Consider the following 17172-nt stretch of genomic DNA (forward strand, 5'->3'; position numbering starts at 1 on the left):
ATTGAGATTAGAGAGATTAAATAGATTACCCATGCTCTGGTTTCTCTTCAGATCATATGAATCCTCCACCTTTTACTAAATAGATTACCCAAAGTTACATAATAAGTAGAAGAGCAAAGATTGTAACTCATTCACCATAAACTTTCTGCTTAGTCTAAACTTTTGCGGAAAACTCGGGTTTAATTCATTATTCATTTCACCAAACAAGACTATAACCTTCTCAGTAGCTATCAAAATGTCTTGGTACATTCATCATTTGTTCAGTCATTGCTTTATTCATTCAATAAGCATTGTTCTAGGTACTAGGTACAGCTATGAACACACATCCTACTCTCATGGAACTCATGGTCTAGTCCACATTGAAGGGGCTCCAGTATCTGCACTAATAAGAAGAATTCTCATAGAGGGACAGCGCTCTTTGTCTTCCACGCTAGGATCAGAGAGCCAGTGCAAGACAGAAGGTTTTATGTTGTGTGGTGTAAGTAAAAAGCAATCACTCCTTGTGAAGAATAGTGTTTCCTCTTTTCCATTTGTATCAAAGTTTACAGACACAACTTACCTAAGTTACATGAATTTTCACAAATATGCCGTATGATATTGATTTAGTTGTGTATGAGGTGACTTTTTGAAAAGAAGCATATATTCCGACTCTTCACATATCTTCTTTAGCTGTTATTAAAATCTTAAAGATAAATATACTAGGAGTATAGTTGGTACTCTTTTCCCCTAAACTTCTTGCTTTTCACTTGCCCATTTACGAGTTCAAAGAAGTTCCTTATCCAACAAATGGGCTTTCACAAAACATGCAATGATAAGAGACAAAGCCAGTATCTTGACAAATGGAGATTCATTTTTCTCAGCACAACATATTAAAAAAAAAAAAAGGGTTAGAGCCTCCAAGTGAAAAACCCTGAAGGGGAACAACTCATAAGTTCACAAGTCTTAAAACTTCAGAATTGCTAAATCGTCAACTTTCATGTCCCATTAAATGTGCAGACTCAAAAATCCTGGATTTACTCTTGTTTTATTTAATAAGGGCTGATTAGCTTTGCAATTAAGCCATATAGTTCTTAGGCTTTGCTCTGAAAGAATACCCATCTACTTACTGCCACTTAAAAAGTCTTACTTTCTTTATAATAGCCTTTTTGGTTAGTTTCAATTGGGAAGAACAGACAATATCTCACAGCACCATTTAACACAAACTCAGTCTACAAGTACACTAAGGAACAAGCAATCGTCTCAGCTTGCAGTTAATGAATCAAAGTTTAAGACGACAAATTGGCTTGCTGAGGCAAAATAGTTAATTAACTTTTAGTCAGAAATATTCATCTTGCTTTCCTGGCATAAACAAGTCTCATAAACTCTGTTTACTTACTCAAGTGTTTTTCTCCTCTTCTACATCCCTAGGCATCATTCAGAGCTCTTAATATATCATGTCAGACTATCTTCATAATTTTCATCCAATTTTTTAAGTTTTCAGCCTCTAAGAGAAAAAAAAATACATCCCCTCATTAATCTGGGTTCTGTAAACAGTGGAGTACACATTAAAACAAAAAAGAAAAGAAAACCTCCAACATTAAATTCTGTAGGCTCCATGACTTTGGAGGCTAATTGAATCAGACTTCGTGTTCCTTAAAGTAAACACATTAATTTCAGATGTTCAGTTAACTCGGTTTGTTTAGCCTGTCAGGTAAGACTGTAGACTAATGTAGCAGTGGCTAGCGTGTCCAATTAGCAAAGAGGTTTAATGGCAACTACTCCAGACCCTCTTGCCTCTGGTACTTTACAGATGTACCATTTCCTTAAAACAAAATTTTAAATATTAGCTAATAAGAGAACTATGTCAACAGCTTTGATGAATATATACCTGAACAGCGATTACATTATATACTCCTTAACCAATCTTCCAAACTGGCCTTTTGCTAATTTTTTCCCCAATTTTCATGTTTCTTCTGGAGAAACATTCATACTTTCACTGGCAACAACATCTATTTGTTATCCTCTGTCATTGCCTATGTTTTCTAAAGGAAGGCTGTCTGCTACAGTGAATGCTTACATTTAACAGCTACTAACAACAAATGCTGCTTAAATTTTTTTCTTTGCTGTGTTGCCACAACGTTTACATTTTTTTCCTAGCTCTGTGCCAGTTTTCTTAAACCTCAAGTCAACATCATTTTATGAGATGGTTTTTCCAAAAGCAAATTATAGGTTCATAAATTAAGTAAGTGTGGGACCAGAAATGGTGCTTATTTTTGAAATGACTCATTTGTGTGTCTGTATGAAAAGTCAGGTAAATGCCTTCCTACATACATTTAGAGACAAACATAGTGTGCTAGAGAAAGCAACCCTCGACTAAAAAATAAATTATGCTCCCACAAAGTTTATTTGTATGTTGTCATATTTTCCCATAAGTTAAACATATTTTAATTTACGTAAGTATTTAACTTATGGGAGTTAAACATACTTTCCCATAAAACCAATCCAAAATAAGGTTGATATTGTTTAAGTCAGCAAACATTTATCTGACTCCTACAATGCACCAGGTGAAGTTCTAAGAGCCAGGAGTACTAAGATGAATAAGACAGGGTGCTGTCCTCAAGATTTACAAGGTAATAGGACAGAATTTATTTTTATGGGAAATGTATTCAAAGCTTTTCCTTAGGAGTCTAAGCATGTATTTTTTTCACTCTACTGATGGATACTCATATACCTCTAGCTACCACCTTCCTAACACCTAACACCTGGAGCAGACTCTCCAATGTGGAATGATAAGTGTATGAGTTATTAAGTGAAATAAAAAAGGTACTCACCCAAGGAAAGGACAAGGGGAGTATGAATGGATAGAAAGCCTTTCTGAAGAAGACGACAGATCAGTTGAATCATGAGGGAAGGGTGAAATTCATTACACCACTGAGTCTCAAAGAGTGTGAATTCAGACCATCAGCATCAACCTGACTTAAGAACTTGTTAGAAATCTAAACTAGGAGGTGGAACAAGATGGAAAAATAGAAAGCTACACCAATGGTTCCGCCAAACAAGGATATCGATTTAACTACTATTTACACAGAAAGAGCACCTTCATAAGGACCAAAAACCAGGTGAGTACTCACAGTACCTAATTTTAACTTCACATCTCAGAAAGAAACACTGAAGAGACAGAAAAAACAGTAATGAATTGTGGATGCCATCTGTCTCCCACCACAGACAGAAACAGCATGGTTCAGAGAGCATCTCTGGGCACTGGAAGAGGGAGAACTCAGAAATTGTGAGGCACTGAACTCAGTTCTCTCCTGTTACAACAGAAAGGAAAAGCAAATCAAACTTAGCAGATGCCCACACACAGATGGTGCCTTTAATCCATCCCTTGCCAGAGGGGAATTGCTAATCCCAGCAGCCCAAACTTGAGTGCCCACAAACCTCCCCACCAAGGGGCAAAAAGCCTTTTGTCTCTAAGTAAACTTAAAAGGCAGTCTAGGCCATAAGGACTGCAACTTCTAGGTGGATCCTAGGGCTGAACCAGGCCCAGAGACAATGAACTGAGGGGACATGTGACACACTGAGACACCAGCTGGGACAGCCAAGAGAGTTCTGGCATCACCCCTTCCCATTCCCAGACTGAACAGCCTATGGGTCCAAAAGAGACCCCTCTCTTCTGCTTGAGAAGAGGAGAGGAAACAAAGGGGAGAACTTTGTCTTCCATCTGGGATGCCAGCTCAGACACAGCAGGATAGGACACTGGTCAGAGTCATGGGGTCTCTGTTCCAGACCCAAGCTCTTAGACAACATTTCTACACACACCTTGGGCCAGGAGGGAACTGGCTGTCTTAAAGGAAATGACCCAGTTCTGGAAGTATTAATCACCTGCTAACTAAAGAGCCCTTGGGACCTGAATAACAAGCAGCAATACCCAGGTATGACATCGAAGGCCTTAGTGAGCTTCTGAGACTTACTGGTTTCAGATGAGACTCAGCACGTTACCAGCTGTGGTGGCTAAAGGGAAAAATTCCTTTCCTTCTGCTTGAGAAAACCAGAGGGAAAAGTAAAGGGGACTCTGTCTTGCACCTTAGGTACTAACATGGCCACAAGGGAGGTAGAGCACCAAGTGGACTCTTAGGGTACCCAATTCCAGGACTTCATTCTTTGATGGTATTTGTGGACCTGCCCTGGGCCAGAGAAAAGCCACTGCCATGAAGGGTAAGTACTAGGCCAGACAGCTTTCACCACAAGCTGACTTAAGAGACCTTGGGCATTAAGGGAACACTGGTGGTAGTCTATCATTGTCCCACATGGCCAGGGGTGTTGGTGGCTACGAGGTGAGGCCTTTCTGCCTTTGGAAAGGCAAGGGAAGAGTGGGAAGAACTGCGTCTTATAGTTTGAGTACCAACTCAGCTGCAATAAAAGGAATGCCAGGTAGACTTCTAAGCTTTATGACTCTAGTCCCTGACTCCCAGATGACACTGTAGTACCCACCCGGGGCCTGGGGGAACCTACTGACTTGTAAAGAAGGACACGGGCCTGGCTGGCTTAGCCACTGCCTGACTATAGAGCCCCAGGGCCTTGAGCGAACACAGGCAGTAGCCAGGGAGTGGTTACAGCAGGCCTTGGGCGAGACCCAGTACTGTGCTGGCTTCAGGTCTGACCCACTGCATTCATAATGGTGGTGGTTACAGGAGCACTTGTATCACTCCACCTCTGCTCCAGGTGTCTCAAAACAGAGAGAGAGTCTCAGTATGTTTAGGGGAAAGTAAGGGAAGAGAACAAGAATATCTGCCTGGTAATCCAGAGAATTCTCCTGGATGTTGTTCAAGACCATCAAGGTGATACCTCTGTGAGTCTGCAAGAACTACAGTGTTACTGGGCTTGAGGTGCCCCCTAAAGCATATACAGCCTTAGATCACAACACCCAAGTCCTTTCAAATATCTGGAAAGCCTTCCCAAGAAGGATGGCTACATATAAGCTCAGACAGTGAAGACTACAATAAGTACCTAACTTTTCAATGCCCAGACACCCAAGAACATCGACTAGCATCAACACCATCCAGCAAAACATGACCTCACCAAATGAACTAAATAAGGCACCAGAGATCAATCCTAGAGAAACAGAGATAAGTGACCTTTCAGAAGGAGAATTCAAAACAGCTGTATTGAGGAAACTCAAAGAAATTCAAGATAACACAGAGAAAAAAATCAGAATTCTATCAGATAAAGTTAACAAAGAGATTGAAATAATTAAAGGAATCAAGAAGAAATTCTGGAGCTGAGAAATGCAGTTGGCACACTGAAGAATCCATCAGAGTCCTTTAATAGCAAAATGGATCAAGAAGAAGAAAGAATTAGTGAGCTTGAAGACAGACTATTTGTAAACACACAGTCAGAGGAGACAAAAGAAAAAGGAATAAAAAACAATGAAGCAAGTCTACAGGATCTAAAGAATAGCCTCAAAAGGGCAAATCTAAGAGTTATTGACCTTAAAGAGGAGGTAGAGAAAGGAATCAGAGTAGAAAGTTTATTCGAAGGAATAAAAATATGGGACTTCCCAAATCTAGAGAAAGATATCCATATGGAAGTACAAGAAGGTCATAGAACTCCAAGCAGATTTAACCCAAAGAAGATGACCTCAGGGTATTTAATAATCAAAATCCCAAAAGTTAAGAACAAAGAAATGATCCTAAAAGCAGCAAGAGAAAAGAAACAAATAGCATAAAATAGAGCCCCAATGTATCTAGCAGCAGACTTTTCTGAGAAAATGTTACAGGGCAGGAGAGAGTGGCATGACATATTTAAAGTGCTGAAGGAAAAAAAAAAAAAAAGCCTTTTAACCCTTTTAACCTAGAATCCAGTGAAAATACCTTTCAAACAGGAAGGAGAAATAAAGACTTTCCCAAACAAAAGTTAGGGGAATTCATCAATACCAGACCCATTCTACAAGAAATATTAAAGGCAATATTTAAATCGGAAAGAAAAGGACATTAATGAGGAATAAATTATTACCTGAAGGTACAAAACCCACTGGTAATAGTAAGTACACAGAAAGACACAGAATATTATTATTGTAACTGTGGTATGTAAACTGCTCTTATCCTAAGTAGAAAGACTAAACAATAAACCAATTAAAAAATAATAACTACAACTTTTCAAGACATAGTACAATAAGATTTAAATAGAAACAAGAAAAATTAAAAAGTGGAAGGATGAAATTAAGGTGTAGGGTATTATTAGTTTTCTTTTTGCTTGTTTGTTTATACAAATAGTAAGTTGTTAACAGTTTAAAATGAATTATAAGACAGTATTTGCAAACCTCGTAGTAACCTCAAACCAAAAAACAACAGAGACACACAAAAAAGCAATAAACTATATTGTATTTAAAGAGAAAATTACTTTCACTAAACGGAAGACAGGGAGGAAAGAAAAAAAGGAAGAGAAGACCACAAAATAACCAGAAAATGAGTAACAAAATGGCAAGAGTAAGTCTTACTTATCAATAATAACAATAAATTTAATGGACTGAACTGTCCAATAAAAAGACATAGACAGATGGAATGAATGAAAAAACGAGACCCATTGTTCTTTTGCCTACAAGTAACACACTTCACCTATAAAGGCACATATCAACTTAAAATAAAGAGATGGAAAAAGATAATCCATGCCAATGGAAACATAAAAAAGTGTAGGAATTGCTATACTCACATCACACAAAATTGATTTCAAGACAAAAACTGTAAGAAGAGGCAAAGAAGGTCACTATATAATGATAAAGGGGTCAATTCAGCAAGAGAATGTAACAACTTTAAATATAAATGCACCCAATACTGGAACATTCAGTTATATAAACCCAATACTATTAGAGCTAATGAGAGAGATAGGCCTCAATACAATAATAGCTGGAGACATCAACATCTCATTTTCAACATTGGAGAGATCTTCTAGACAGAAAATCAACAAACATCACACTTAATCTGCACTGTAGACCAAATGAATCTAATAGATATTTACAGAACACTTCATCCAATAGCTGCAGAATACACATCTTTTTTTTTTTTTTTTTTTTTTTTTGAGACTGAGTCTCACTCTGTCGCCCAGGCTGGAGTGCAGTGGCGCGATCTCGGCTCACTGCAAGCTCCGCCTCCCGGATTCACGCCATTCTCCTGCCTCCGCCTCCTGAGTAGCTGGGACTACAGGCGCCCACCACCACGTCCAGCTAATTTTTTGTATTTTTAGTGGAGTCGGGGTTTTGCCGTGTTAGCCAGTATGATCTCGATCTCCTGACTTTGTGATCTGCCCGCCTCGGCCTCCCAAAGTGCTGGGATTACAGGAGTGAGCCACCACACCCAGCCATAATACACATCTTTTTCCTCAGCACATGGATCATTCTCAAGGACAGACTATATGTTAGGTAACAAAACAAGCCTTAAAACATTCAAAAAATTTAAATAGTATCAAGCATCTTCTCTGACCACAATGGAATAAAACTAGAAATTAATAACAAGAGGAATTTTGGAAACTATACAAATAGATGGAAATTAAACAATATGCTCCTGAACAACCAGTGGGTCAATAAAGAAATTAGGAAGGCAATTACAAAATTTATTGAAACAAATAATAATGGAAACACAACATATCAAAACCGATGGGATACAGCAAAAGTAGTACCAAGAGGGAACTTTATAGCTATAAGTGCCTACATCAAGAAAAAGAGGAAAAACTTCAAATGATCTGACAACACATTGTAGAGAACTAGAAAAGCAAGAGCAAATAAATTTGAAATGAAGAAAACAATATGAAAGATCAATGAAATGAAACAAGTTGTTTTTTTAAAACTTAAGCAAAATTGACCAACCCTTAGCCAGACTAAGAAAAAAACAGAGAAGATTCAAATAAATAAAATCAGACATGAAAAAGGAGACATTACAACTTATATTGCAGAAACTCAAAGGTTCATTAGTGGCTACTATGAACAAATACATGCCAATAAATTGGAAAATTTAGAAGAAATGGACAAATTCTTAGATGCAAACAACCTACCAAGACTGAACCAGGAAGAAATCCAAAATCTGAATAGACCAATAACAAGTAACAAGATTGAAGACATCAGGAAAAGTCTTCTAGTAAAGAAAATCCCAGGACCTGAAGCCTTCACTGCTGAATTCTAACAAACATTTAAAGATGATACCAATTCTACTTGAATGATTCTGAAAAATAGAGAAGGAAGGAGTACTTCCAAACTCAATCTACGAGGCCAGTATTACTCTGAAACCAAAACCAGACAAAGACACATTAAAAAAATACAGGCCAATGTTTCTAATGAATATTGATGCAAAAATTCTCAACAAAATCCTGGCAAACAAAATTTAACAATACATTACAAAGGTCATTTATTATGGCCAAGTGGGATTTATCCCTGGGATCCAAGGACGGTTCAACAAATGCAAATCAATCAACATGATACATCACACCAACAGAATGAAGAATATAATTATATGATCATTTCAATTGATAGATAACTAAAATTGATAAAATTCAACATTTCTTCATGATAAAAATCCTCAAAAAACTGGGGATAGAAGAAACATACCTCAACTTAATAAAAGCCATATATGACAGACCCACAGCTAGTATCATACTGAATGGGGAAAATATAAAAGCCTTTCCTCTAAAATCTGGAACACAACAAGGATGTCCACTTTTAATACTGTTATTCAACATAGCACTGGAAGTCCCAGCAAGAACAATCAGACAAGAGAAAGATATAAAGGGGATCCAAATTGGAAAGGAAAAAGTCAAATTATTGTTGTCGGCTGATATGATCTCATACTTGGAACAATCTAAAGACTCCACAAGAAAACTATTAGAACTGAGAAACAAATACAGTAAAGTTGCAGGGTATAAAATTAACACACAAAAATAAGTAGCATTTCTATATGTCAACAGTGAACAATCTGAAAAAAAGAATTAAAAAGTAATCCCATTTACAATAGCCACACATAAAATTAAATACCTAGTAATTAACTAAAGAAGTGAAAGATATATATAATAAAAACTACAAAACACTGATTAAACAAATTGAAGAGGACACCAAAAATGGAAAAATATTGCATGTTCATGGATTGGAAGAATCAATATTGTTAAAAATGTCCATACTACCCAAAGCAACATACAGATTCAATGCAATTCCTATCAAAATACCAGACATTCTTCATAGAAATAGAAAAAAAAAATCCTAAAATTTATATGGAGCCACAAAAGACGCAGAATAGCCATGCTGTCATGAGCAAAAAGAACAAAACTGGAGGAATCACACTACCTAACTTCAAATCATACTACAGAAATATAGTAACTAAAACAGCATAGTACCAGCATAAAAACAGACATATATACCAACGGAGCAAAATAAAGAACCCAGAAATAAATTCACACACCTACAGTTAACTCATTTTCAAGAAAGGTGCCAATAACTTACACTGGGGAAAAGACAATCTCTTCAATATATGGTACTGGGAAACTGGATATCCATATGCAAAAGAATAAAACAAGGCCCCTGTCTTTTACCATATACAAAAATCAAATGAAAATGGATTAAAGACTTAAATCTAAGACATTAAACTATGAAAGTAATACAAGAAAACATTAAGGAAAATCTTCAGGACACTGGTCTGGGCAGATTTCTTCAGCAATACCACACATGCTCAAGCAACCAGAACACACATGGACAAATGGGATCACATCAAGTTAAAAAGCTTCTGCATAGCAAAGAATACAATCAAGAAAATGAAGAGACAACCCACAGAATGGGAAAAAAATATTTGCAAACTACCCCTCTGACAAGGGATTAATAACCAGAATATATAAAGATCTAAAACAACTATATAGGAAAAAAATCTAAGAATCTGATTAAGGAACGAGCAAAGATTTGAACAGATATTTCTCAAAAGAAGACATACAAATGGCAATGAGATATACGAAAAAGTGCTCAATATCATTGATCATCAGAGAAATGCAAATCAAAACTACAATGAGATATCTCACCCCAGTTAAAATGGTTCATATCCAAAAGACAGGCAGTAACAAATGTTGGTGAGGATGTGGACAAAAGGAAACCCTTGTACACTGATGGTGGGAATGTAAATTAGTTCAACCATGCTGGGAAACTGTTTGGAAGTTGCCCCAAAAAACTAAAAACTGAGCTACCATATGATCCAGGAATCTCACTACTGGGTATACACCCAAAAGAAAGGAAATCATTATATCAAAGAGATATCTGCACTCCTATGTTTGTTGTGGCACTGTAAAAATAACTAAGATTTGGAAGCAACCTAAGAGTCCATCAACAGATGAATGCATAAAGCAAACGTGGTACATATGCACAATGGAGCCCTATTTAGCCACGAAAAAAGAATGAGATCCAGTCATCTGCAACAACATTGAAGGAACTGAAGATAATTATGTTAAGTAAAATAAGCCAAGCACAGAAAGACAAACATTGCATGTTCTCACTTATTGTGGGATCCAAAAATCAAAGCAATTGAACTCATGGACATAGAGCATAGAAGGATAGTTACTAGAGGCTGGAAAGGTAATGGGGATGGGGTAGGAGATGGAGATAGTTAATTGGTACAACAAAAGTGGAAATAATGAATAAGACAGCCTGTTTGATAACACAATAGGGTGGCTATAATCTATAATAACTTAATTGTATATTTTAAAATAACTTGGAGTATAATTGCATTGTTTGTAACTCAAAAAATAAATGCTTGAGGGGATGGATATCCCATTCTTCACTATGTGATTATTTCACATTATCAAAACATTTTATGTATCCCATAAATATACACACCTACAATGTACCTACAAACGTGTTTTAAAATAACGTTTAAGTATGAAAAAATTTGAGAAATAAAAATTACACCAAAAGAAAGAAAGAAGTATAAACTACTAGGCCCAGTCTAAGAGCTACTGAATCAGAAGCTCTGAGGGCAAGAGTAAGCAGTCTGAGTTTTAACGAACGCTCAAGGCAATTCTGATGCACACTAAAGTTTGAAAAGCACAGTATAGGTCAATTTTTAAGCAATAAAGCATGAGGAAGGGCTGAGGAATTTTCAGGGAGTGAATTCTGTAATTAAGCACTTACGAAAGTTGTTAATAGATCTTCCAGTCGCTCTCAGTATTGGTTCTTAACAGTTCAGAGCTGCACTCTGCTCCTGAGACTCATTCTCAGCTCATGAGAGGTGGCTCATCTAGGAATGGCAGGGTATGCCCTTTTCAAAAATAATCCTCAACCAATGACTGAATGATATGGAGAAATAAAAGGCTAGTCCAATTACCTTAAGACAGAAAAACTTTGTGGTATTCTTCATGTTCCAGAGCTCCCCACAGGGTCAGTTGAACCCACATGTTTGCCTGATGTCTTTCTCTGTTCTATCCTGCTTCCCTCAATCCTTTCCAGGTTTCTCCTAAGAGCACTCCCTCAATAAATTACTGGCACAGGCTGTATTGAGGAAACCTCAACCAAAGACAGTGGTACATAGTAAGAGAATGCATGTGGAAATACAGGAGGCTTGCACTGATGAAGCAAAAAGTGTAAGTAAGGGAGTGGTGAGAGAGGAGGCTAGAAGGATGAGAGGAGCCAATCTATGAGGTACTTTGGGAAACAACACATAAAATTATCAAGATATACACACACATAGACACAGATTGAACTTCAATACATATAAAGTATTCACACAGGTGGGGAGAAGGGAAATTTCTCAGACTGCTATGTTGCATTGCCAGGAAAATATCTTTTCTATTTACAATAAACAATAATTTACATTCCATTTCTCACCATACACCAGAAATAAGGAGACTCCAAACCCAAGCCACAAGTCAGGGGCTATGTAATCATTTGCAAGGACAGATAGATATTCTTGGAGTTTTGGAAGGGAAAGCAAGACTGGCAAGGTGAAGAACTGGAATAACCCTCCGAGTGATGGAGAATTGTGAGGAAATAGACGCTGGAAAGAGGAGAAATCATAGAAGTCAAAGGCAGGAGATTCTGTAAGGGTCAACCATGGGCTTCCCTTCTTCCTTCTCTATCTTCATCCTCTTCTTTCTGTGGCTCTGGGGGCTCCTGCTAATGCAAATTACTAAGGCCATATTACGGCATTTGATGGTCAATACAATTTTTTTTCTAAGAGCTTCTGCTTTCCTTTCCACTTGTGATACTTAATTTTATCTCTCAATTTGAATGGGTTAAAGGGATGCCCAGACAACTGGTAAAACGTTATTTCCAGGTGTATTTCTAAAAGACATTAGCATTTGAATCAATAGACTGAGTGAAGAAGGTCCTCTCTCCAACGTGGGTGAGCATTATCCAATCCACTGGGGATCCAGAGAGAACAAAAAGATGAAGGAACAGCAAATTTTTTTCTCCTTGAGTTGGGACATCTATCTTCTCCAGCTGTCTGATAAAGGAGTGCCTTGTTCTTGGAATTTTGGGCTCACACTGAATTACTCCACAGGCTTTCCTGGTTCTCCACCTTGCAGATGGCATATTAAAGGATTTCTCAGCCTTCATCATCATGTGGGCCAATTCCCATAATATACCTTCATATATATATATACACACACATATATATATAAATATATATACATATATATAAATATATATATATATATATACACACACACATATATATATCTCTGTTTCTCTGGATAACCCTGACTAACACACTGCTCCATTGATGGGTTATCCAGAGAAACAGATTGCTTTTCTCTGGATAAAAGCAATGATTGCTTCTAACCAGGATCTCTTTCCAGTTTGTCGGGATGCAGTATGGGAATCCAGTCAACCAAGCTTATCCCTTTCTCCTGATGCTCAAGTAAGCACATGTAACTTTGAAAATGTTTTGGATATATTTTCCTGTTAGCACAATATAAAAATAGACCAGGGAAATGTACTCAATTTGAATGTGTCTCCACCACTAGCTCCAGCTAGCGTGGAGGGAAAGAGAGGGTCTCTTTCCCACTACGCTAGATCCTGAAAATATAAATGACTGAAGATTTTACAGCTGTCATGCTGCCACATATGGATAAGATGGGTTTCCAGAGACTATACGAGGATTCTGAGAATAATGGTAGAACTAAAAGTAAAACATTTCTTCATTTTAGAATTTAGCAGTGTCTGAAGCGAAGTCTACCCTGAATTTTTCAATGTGAAACACTAAATTAACATTTTTGCTTTAAACCACTTTGTAACAGTTTTTCTGTCACTTTCAACAGAGACATCTAACTAATATAAAATACCATATATTTTTCAGAAAGTAAATATTTATTAGAATCTCATCTTCTCTAGGCTTTACTCTTTTGCTGAAGGACCTTTAAATATCTTTATCTACTACCTTTTATTCATATACAGTATTGCCAAAAAATGTGTTCCAACAACTATTAGTTTGGGGTGTTGATCATACAAAATGTAAAAGATGAGAGGCTCTATGATCATATAAATGTGGAAGTTACTACTTCCACAAATTTAAACCAGTTTCTTTACTGCAGGAGTTCTCAGAGCCTTTAACTTGTGTTTTACAAGCTAAACCTCCAGGAAATAGTGATAGTATGCCTAACTGTCCCAATTTGTTTGGCTTTGAAAATCTTGTTTTTGTCGAGCAACTGTGGGACGATATTATATTAAGTACATTTCAGAAAACTGAGATTTAGTTGGAATTCTAGACGTTCACTATTTCAAATTGTTTAGGACGTAGGGGCCTTTTGACTCTACCACATGGGCCTTTCGGCCATTCCATCTAGTGAACTGCCGAAGAGCTCTATGGGAGACCAGGGTGAAGGAAAATGTTAAACATAGGAGAGGTACAAATAATTGTGCTTTCCCCTGTGCCAGCATGGAAAAAGGTTTCATCATTTTTGGACTTATTGTAGGTCTCCATTGTATCACGGTCATTTTTATTTTTATCACTGCATGTGGTGTCCATTTGTTAAATTTAAGGTAATATGTCTATGAGAACATCTGAAACACATTTATCAACTTAAAAAAAAATACTCAGAACATGAAAAGTACTATGCCAATTAATTATCTTGAATACATCAGAGCAGAACAGATTTTAGAAAGTCATTTGTAAGGTTTTGGCTGTATTTCCTGAAATGTTTTTGATGGGATTTTAATGTTTTAAATCTGACAGCTGCTCCCGAAAATGGAATACTGTTTGTCAGCAAGCTACAGTTAACTCATTTCGATAAATAGGTAATTTGTTCCCTTAGAAAACAGTTGAAAGCATTCACTGACATTTGAGTAGAAAGGAAACACAGGCAATCTGTGGTGGGGGGAAGATCAAATCTTGCACACCATCTCATCCCAAACTCTAGGAAGGTGAAAAAGATATTGGACACATAAGGGAAGATTGCTCTTGTGTCTCTAGTGAAAGGGATTAAATTGCAAGTAATTCTCTTTTACCACCTGAGATAGTAAAAATATGCTATAATATGGAAATCTGGTTCCTGTGTGCCATGATTTAAATGTTTTTGACTCCTTTAAAATTCAGGTTGAAACTTAATTTCCAATGCAACATTATTAAGAGGTGTGACCTTTAGGGGTGATTGAGTCATGAGGGCTATGCCCTCATGAATGAGATTAGGTACCCTTATAAAAGGGCTTGATGGAGGAAATTCACCCCTTTTTGCCCTTCCATCCCTTCTGCCATGTGATGATACAGTGTTCTCCCCCTCCAGAGGATGCAGCATCAAGATGCCATCCTAGAAGCAGAGAGCAGCCCTCACCAGACATGATGCTGGTGGCTTGATCTTGGACTTCCCAGGCTCCAGAACTGGGAAAAAATAACTTTCTCTGCTTTATAAATTACCCAGTCTAAGGTATTTTGTCATACCTGCATAAATGGACTAAGACACTGTGTGTGACTTTTTGCATTTACTTTAAAGAGACATAATATTCAGAGCCTCTTTCTAGATCTCATGCCTTCATGCATTAAGAAACGTTCTTACTGTGGATGACATGAAATTCAGACATTTTCTTCCAAAGGCCTCTCAGTCAAGACAACTCCTCTTCTAACAATCCATTGATGCAGCTAGAAGTTTGCTGGGCCAAATTAAAGACTTATTTTTCTCAAGCCTTTGGTACTCCCAATTGTCTATCTACTCTCCATGTTAGCCATACAAACACACACCATCAATTTCTGGTCAGGAAAACAAAAACCATCATAACATTTCAAAAACAGAGGTTTTCATACAAGGAATTGGGTGCAAAGGGCATTGTACAACTGAAAGAACAAAAAAGGGAACACTGAGGTAGCCCAGGGAGGAAGCTGCTGCCACTCTAAGGCTAGAAGAAAGGGAAGAAGTGGGGCTACAACAACTTAGGAGCTTGGACCGGGAGCCCCATGGAGTTGGTTTGCAGGCTTCTGAGGAGGGAGCACACCATTCCCTGCAGGTGATTCCTATGAGGGAATATGAAGACACTGGTTCTTAAAGTATTGGAAATCCTCAGATGTTGCAGCCAACAACTGCTGCTAGGGCTGACACTGTTTCTGGTCCCACAGTGTAGGAACAGGCAAAAAGATAAAGTGCCTCCTCCCCTGCACCCACTTTCCTGTCTCTCTACGGTACCCCCTATTGGCTGGTTCTAGTAAAAAAACCACCTAGACAAAGGAGGCTAGAAAATACAGTTTGCGGGGCCCCGCAGCAGTATCAAACAATGGAGCATAAGAGAGTTGACTTGGAGCTAAAGAAATTATTAAATAACAAGTCCTACATCAAACTTTCTTTCTCCTTCATAGCTAGTTTTACTCTCTTCCCTCCTGGTCCAAATCTAAACAAAAGGATAGAGGTAAAGGGCTTCCCTAAGTACCAAACATTTAAGTGAATCATCCTGGGTCACAGTGCCGCTGTCACAGTGATAACAAAATCCCCTAAGGAAAAAAGTGACTGACTTTGGGCAAGTTGCGTAAACTCACTGGGCATTAGTTTTTTCTTCTGGGATAAGTATAACTACCTTGGAAAGTAGAATCAAGTGCACAAATAAGTCATCTGAACATGGGGCTTAGCATAGTGCCAGAGCCATGATGGATGCACAGCAAACATTAGGTGACTTCCTTCTTTTCCTTCCCTATTCTGCATCTTTCCTTGTTGAATAAAAGGCTTTGTATATTGTTGCTGGAATTTCAGGCATCAGTAAACACCTATGAGATCACTGGCAGGGAAATGTTCCCTTTTAGCTAGAGAAGTTTTACTAGTCCAGCAGGCCAGACTCTTGTGAGTTCTAAAGAAGAGATACGCAAATTGCCTATAAGGATAAATCTATTGTAAGGATATATGGGAAACAGAAAAAGAGGACTTAGCAGAACAATTTCCTGCTCAGGAATATGTAGCAAATTTCATAAGACACTGGGAAATTCTACCTAACTTTACTAGGAACAAGAACCTGTGCATTCATGTTCTTTTCTTTGCTCACCTGGCATTTGTGTTTTCCAAAACTTGTGAATTTGAATGGGCCCTTTTGTCCAACTAAATATAAAGCATTGCTACTGAGCAGAGTTCACATAATCACTTCAAAGATTATTGGCCTCCCAAACCCAGCCTACCTGTGGTTGATTCCAACACATATACCTTCCCCTTCATAATCGCCATGCTACAGCTAACACAGCAAAATTTAGACTGGTCTGTGAAAGGCCATCTAATCCATTCACCAAAAAAAAAAAAAAAGTTATCTAAGCATCATCTCATAAACCAGGTCTCACTGGCTCTTTCCTTCTATCCTTGGACTTCCCAGGATTAGGTATCCTTATAAAGAAAAATTTTCTACTACTCTTCCTTTATAATTATCATGTCCCAAAACCACTTTATCATTGAATGGGGCTTCATAAAACATTCTGAGCAGTGATATACCAAAAGAACACCAAGGTAAGTAAGATTTATAAAATGGAAGATACTTTGTCTTTCAGCCATGTCATCACATGGATCTCAGATGTGGAAAACAAAGAAGATGAGAAGGGACTAATGCTTCCATTTCTGAACTGAACAATTTAAATGAATGTGATATGACTTACGGAAATAGAGAAAATAGTGATAGAGTTCACTTGTGATGAATTAGTCGTTTAAAGTGGAATAAGGTGCTTGTGGAGTGTCCAAATACATGTTTAGGCATAGAAAGATGATAGCTTAAAATCGGAAAAT

The 17172-nt window shown here is 37.6% G+C and overlaps 1 long non-coding RNA gene across 1 annotated transcript in view; it reads right to left on the reverse strand.

The window, feature by feature from the left end:
• Positions 1–255: 255 nt before the first annotated feature.
• LOC134728584 (uncharacterized) overlaps positions 256–17172 on the reverse strand; it is a 64698-nt gene continuing 47781 nt past the window's right edge. The window contains exon 2 of the long non-coding RNA XR_010109159.1: positions 256–1483. This is a non-coding gene — a long non-coding RNA (uncharacterized LOC134728584). The remainder of the gene's footprint in view (positions 1484–17172) is intronic.

The sequence above is a fragment of the Pan paniscus genome, chromosome 11 (genome assembly GCF_029289425.2).
Source record: "Pan paniscus chromosome 11, NHGRI_mPanPan1-v2.0_pri, whole genome shotgun sequence".
NCBI lineage: Eukaryota > Metazoa > Chordata > Mammalia > Primates > Hominidae > Pan > Pan paniscus.